Source organism: Alligator sinensis, unplaced genomic scaffold (genome assembly GCF_000455745.1).
Source record: "Alligator sinensis unplaced genomic scaffold, ASM45574v1 scaffold412_1, whole genome shotgun sequence".
Lineage (NCBI taxonomy): Eukaryota > Metazoa > Chordata > Crocodylia > Alligatoridae > Alligator > Alligator sinensis.
In genome coordinates, this window is record NW_005842474.1 from 487,905 (window position 1) to 494,147 (window position 6,243).

Below are 6,243 nucleotides of genomic sequence, written 5' to 3' on the forward strand. Positions count from 1 at the left end.
GCTGAACAGCATGTGTGTGGGCATGTAAGTTTTATGTGTCCTGGTTGCTAGTGCCATGGCATGGCCTGCCAGCCCCTGGTTGCTGCTTCTGCAGCATGGGCCTGTTGTTGCTGTGGCATGGACTCCATGCCGGTGCTCTCCCCTAAATCAGTGTCCCTTTCACCCCTAACTATGCCAGTAAGTGCAGCCACCAGCTCCACCCAAGCTTTTTTACTGGATAAATCATTGAAGAAAAGGCAGTTGGCCCTCTGGCTTCTATAGAGTTCTTTGGAGTTCAAATCCTTTCTACAATTTTAATTTCCCTCTTAAATGTATGTAAAAGCATATCTGTCTTTCTTTCTTTCTTTCTTTCTTTTATTCTATGTGAAACATGACTTGCTGTTTCTGCCAAATCACCTATGGTATAGAATGTATAGTGTGAAGTACATCAGAGTAAATCATGCATCCTTTGCTTCCTCTCTTAAATCCATCTATCACTTCTCATTTAAAACTGTCATTCTGCCTCCACAAATGCTATAAGGACCAGTCTTTTTTTTTCCATGCTTATGAAACAACATCCAGGTTTTTACAGTTGCTTTCAGTTTTACCCTAAAACTAAATTGTTTGACTTTCCTGACCTTCTGCATTCTTATGAACTCTTACTATTGAACTCTACTTTTCTTAACTACTGAGGATGAAGTCAGTCTTTGATCATGTCAACAGAATAAATCAGGGGTCAACAACCTCTTACAAGCTGCGGGCCAGAAAAATCTGGCTCTAGTCCTGAGCAGGCTGGGTGACTTCAGCTGTATATATGCAGCAGGGGGACTTTGCCTACACCCACACTGGGGCCCAGCAGCTAGGAGCAGCACCCACACCACCACCACCACTTCTCCCAGCCCCCTGCTCTCTGACTGTGGCATAGGTGCAACTTCCGGTAGCAGGTAGCTATGCTGGGAACTACGTCCATACTGCTGCTACTTCTGCCTGTTACCCTTGTCTACCCTCCCCCCCACCCCTCCAGCTGTGACATGGGCACTGCTGGAAGCTGCCCACCCCAGTCCCTGTCAGCTGGGACCAAGCCACAGCTGGGAAGAAGTGGCAGCAGTGCAGACACCATTTGCAGATGCAAAGACCACCAGACCTGGAAGATGAGGGTTTCTTCAAACAGCGAGTGCTAGTTTCCTGATCCCATGCTCTGGTTCTCATCGGGGACTTGAATCACCTTGACATCTGCTGGGAGGGCAACACAGCAGCGTACAGGCAATCCAGGAAGCTTTTAGAGAATGTTAGGGTCAACTTCTTGGTGCAAGTGTTAGAGAGGCCAACTGGGGGCCACGCTTTTCTTCACATGCTGATCAGAAACAGGTAAGAATTGGTGGGGAATATAATAGTGAATGACAACTTGGGCAGCAGTGACCACAAGATGACCGAGTTCAGGTTCCTGAAGAAAGGAAAAAAGGAAAGCAGCAGAGTAAGGACCCTGAACTTCAGAAAACCAGACTCTGACTCACTCAGGGAACTGATGGGCAGAATCCCCCAGGAGGCCAATCTGAGGGGGAAAGGAGTCCAGGAGAGCTGAACCATCCTGATGTGCAGTAAGATTAGCAAGTATAGCAAAAGTATAGCAAGTATAGTATAGAAGACGTTTAGCTTAGCAGGGAACTCTTCAGTGAGCTAAAACAAAACAGAAGCTTACAAAAAATGGAAACTTGGACAAATGACTAGGGAGGAGTATAAAAGTATTGCTCAGGCACGCAGGAATGAAATCAGGAAGGTGTGCAACTGGAGTTGCAGCTAGCAAGGTATATGAAGGGTCACAAGAATGATTTTGACAAGTATGCAAGCAACAAGAGGAAAAATCAGGGAAAGTATAAGTCTCTTACTGAATGGGGGAGACAACCTAGTGACAGATTATACAGAAAAGGCTGAAGTACTAGATGCCTTTTTTACCTCAGTCTTCATAGGCAAGGTCAACTACCTGGTTGCCTGACAGAGGATGGGCAGCCAACAGTGGTGAAAGAACAGGTGAGAGACTATTTGGAAAAGCTGGATGTGTACAAGTCCATGGATCCAGATACGGTGCATTCAAGGGTGCTGAGGGAGTTGACCAATGTAATTGCAGAGCTGTTGGTCATTATCATGGAAAACTCATGGTGATTGGAAGAGGTCCCGGATGATTGGGAAAGGGCAAATATAGTGCCCATTTTAAAGAAAAGGAAGGAGGAGGATCTGGGGACTACAGACCAGTCAGCCTCGCCTCAGTCCCTGGAAAAATCATCGAACAGGTCCTCAAGGAATCCATTTCTAAGCACTTGGAGGAGAAAGTAATTAGGGACAGTCAGCATGGATTCACCAGAGGCAAGTCATGCCTGACCAACCTGATTGCCTTCTATGACAAGATGACAGGCTTTGTAGATATGGGGAGAACAGTGAATGTGATGCACCTTGATTTTAGCAAGGCTTTTGACACAGTCTCCCACAATGTTCTTGCAAGCAATCTAAGGAAGTATGGGTTGGATGAATGGACTATAAGGTGGACAGAAAACTGGCTGGATTGTCAGGGTCAGAACATAGGCGACTGGTAGGGGGTGCCCATGCCCCCCCCCCCCCCGAAGGGGCTGATGCACCCCCTGATGGCCAACACTGATGCTGTTGGTAGGGCTGGGCCCTCCCCTCCCCCGACAGGGCTGCCACCATGAGCAACTTTTACAGGTGCACCCCCAGATTCAAGAGACACCAGTCACTCATGGGTCAGAGGGTAGTGATCAATGGCACAATGTCTAGTTGGCAGCTGGTATTAATTGGAGTGCCCCAGGGCTCAGTCCTGGGGCCAGTTCTGTTCAGTATCTTCATCAGTGACCTGAAAGATGGGAGGGAGCGCACCCTCAGCAAGTCTGTAGATGACACCAACCTGGAGGGGGACTAGTGGATATGCTGGAGGGTAAGGTTAGGATTCAGAGTGACCTTGACAAATTGGAGGATTGGACCAAAAGAAATCTCATGAGGTTCAATAAGAAATCTCATTAAGTTCAGTAGGTATTTGAACCCACATGTTTTTGGTTCCCAGGGTCATGATTGAGGTTGTGGTTGAGTAAGGAATGAAGACACACCTGGTTGTTAGAAAGATAGCTTTTATTGAACAGGCAGTACAAGGGAACTCGATGATAAACAGTGCCAACAAAAGGGGAAGGGTGAAGTTCTGGCTACATAGAACGGCCAGTTGCAGCCACAGTGTATATTTTGGGGAGGAGCGGGGAAAGAGGGGAGAGGGACAGACATGGGGAATAGCAGTGCAGTGTGGGATGCCTGGAGGACTGACCAGACCTGGGTCACCAGACACTTAACACTGAACCCACTCTCAGTGATTTGTTCAAAATAGTACTTGATTTTCCAGGTCTGATTTTTAACTGTTCCAGGTGGATTTTAACCCATTTAACAGGCTGTGTATCTGTCCACTTCAGGTTTATAGTGCATTTAAACTGTTCTAAGTGTTTTGTGTGTCCATACCCCAAAAGAAATGCTCTGAGAGGAAAGATAATTGCATAGCATGCTTATCTAAAAGGAAACTGAGCATAAGCACTTATTGATGCAATTTACAAGCCCAGAATCTGAAAGCAGATGCACAAAATGAAAACAAACTATAGGAAATGATTTTACTTGAAACACTTAACAAACCACTCATAGCTCTTGAAAAGTTTGCATTATAACATACATTACTCTGAATGTTCAGAGTGTTGTAAAATTATTCTAAGAAAGATAAACTGAATAAAAGTTGGTACTGTCCAGTCTTAGAAATCCTGGTCTGACTCCTGACTTAGGTCTTCTTACATATATGTTTGCCTGAGATGAGCAAATGGAAAGGAACTAGATCTGTTTTCAGTGGCTTACATTTGTGTGCTCAAAACCTCTTCCCATCTCTCACTGGAGGAAGGAAATGAAGGTCATCAATCAAATTGTTCCCAAAGGTTCATTTAAATGCATTCTCCTTTTCTGCATAATATGATAACCAATAAAGTGCCCACTTATGGGCAGCAAGTAATGGGGAATTTGCATAACAGTCTGCCCAAAGCTGATGTCCCAAAATTTGAAACCCACCACTGGGCAGTTATAGATCTCAAGCTGCCCTGGGAAACAAGGTTATTAAAAGAGTTTTAGCCTTTCTGTTGTGCACTTCACAATCCTGAGTCATATAAGGCCCATCAGGGACTGTATTATTCCATACAGGTGATAAAGTCATTGTCTTGGCATTTAAGTAAAAATTAAGGCTTTCATTTGTAGTCTCAGTGAATTGTAATCTGTTTGGCTCTAGTAGGGAGAAAGAAAAAACAGCAAAGAGAAATTTTCTAAGAAATGTCATATCATATATTACAGTTGGCCTTAAGTTTTCAAAGTAAGGAGGGTTTATTGGGGTTTGCATGCAGATATCTTTCATAAATATCTCTCTCTCAGATCAGCAATGGTCTCTGCCTGTGATAATGCTCATTAATTAATGCTTTCACAACAACAGTATAATCCAGTGGTTGCCAACCTTTTTGGCAAGTATGTCACAAGTTAAGAACAAGCATGCCACAAATTAAGACCTGCCTCATCCCTGATCTGCTGTTCTGTTTCATACCCCTGACCACCTTCACAATCTGCTATCTGCAAAACAACAGCTACCTGTGCCACACACACATGCCACAGTTTCACAAACACAGATTCACAAGCTCTCATGAATCATCTATTCTTTGCTGTTTGGGGGACTAGCTTCAATGGAAATGGTGGAGAAAGTCTACAAACACACAAATGTCCAGGAACAATTGATGGTCTAATGGTTTATGCACTCTCCTGGGAGGTGGGAGATCTAGGTTTTGAATCCCCTCACCTAAAGAGAGGGAATTAAACCCAGGAATCCTATTTCCTGGGTGAGTGCTCTAACTACTATGCTACTGAATAAAAGTTGGGGAGACAAAAGCCCCCTGTTTTAAAAGAAAAGTGTAAGTCTTGCTCAGTTCTTTGAAAGAATGGTTATCGATTCTTACCTTCAGGAAAAGATTCCAAACTACGGTATTAGAAGTAGATGGCAGTGCCTAGTTCAGGATTAATAGAATGCAGGCCCTTTAAGACATACTGGGCACATCTACATGTTGCCCTACGGCAGGGGTGGGCAAAATACGGCCTGTGGGCGGGATGCGGCCCACCAGGCCATTCTATCTGGCCTGCAGGGCCCCTAAAAAATTTAGAAAATGAATATTTATCTGTCCCTAGCTGCCTGTTATGTGGCCCTCTGGCTTGTCAAAATTCAGTAAGCCACCCTCTGCCTGAAATACTTGCTCGCCCCTGCCCTACAGAGATGTAGTGATCACGTGGGTGTACACATAATCACTAGCTACATTGCTGTAGCGGTGCATTCCCTGCTTATAGCACACCATAGCATAGTGACACAGCAGAGAAATTTAAGTGTGCACCGCTTGTTGGTACAGTACAGGCAGTTACTGGGCTGTGTTTTAGTACTTCCAAGAAGTACTAAAGCACGATACAGTAACAACATCACTGTATGGAGATGTATAGACGTGCCCACTGCCTTCTAGCTCCCAGCTCAGTGTACTGATCGGTTTAGCTACAACGGGTTCTGGGTAAATGTCAGTTGTCAGTCATCTAAGTCTTTTATTGGATCTAGCTCATTTTGTTTCTTTTTTCCCCTCACCTCCACTAAATAAACTGTTATCAGACCCATTAGAGTGATAAGAAGAATTTAAGGACTTGTAGTAAGAGTTATATACAAGGTGTTGAGCTTCATGTAAGTTTTTCATATCACATGCCATCCTTCTAATATTTGCAAAGAAAAAATGTTGAGCTTCCTTGTATAACCTTGTCCTTCTTCACTCGATCTGCCTTTTGACTCTCAGGGTACACCTATACCTTGCCCCTGATGCATCTAGGGAGGGGTGCTTCCAAGCATGCCAAAACAACCCACTTCTATGTGCGTATGCCAAACCCAGAAATGCAGTGGTACTCCGATACTTAGATCCTCTTCTGTTTGTGGTAAAGAATTGTCCTTTAGTCTCTCTGCCTCCATTATTGGAATATAAAAGCTTCAAAATTTACAAATGTTGTTATAATGAAGGTAACCATTCCAGAGGTCTCTCTGACTCTAAAGAACATTGGAGATAAATCTCCTAAGATTGGCTGTGGGGAAGACACCGCCAGAGTGGCTTCACTGCCATGTTTCTGGGTTTGGTATGCTGGGACAGGAATGAGTGGATGAAGTGTGACTGGGAG

General features: G+C 44.4%; 1 protein-coding gene across 1 annotated transcript in view; it reads left to right on the forward strand.

Annotated features, from left to right (window-relative positions):
* Positions 1-6,243, forward strand: part of NWD2 (NACHT and WD repeat domain containing 2) — a 93,803-nt gene that overhangs the window by 49,605 nt on the left and 37,955 nt on the right. The window lies entirely within an intron of this gene.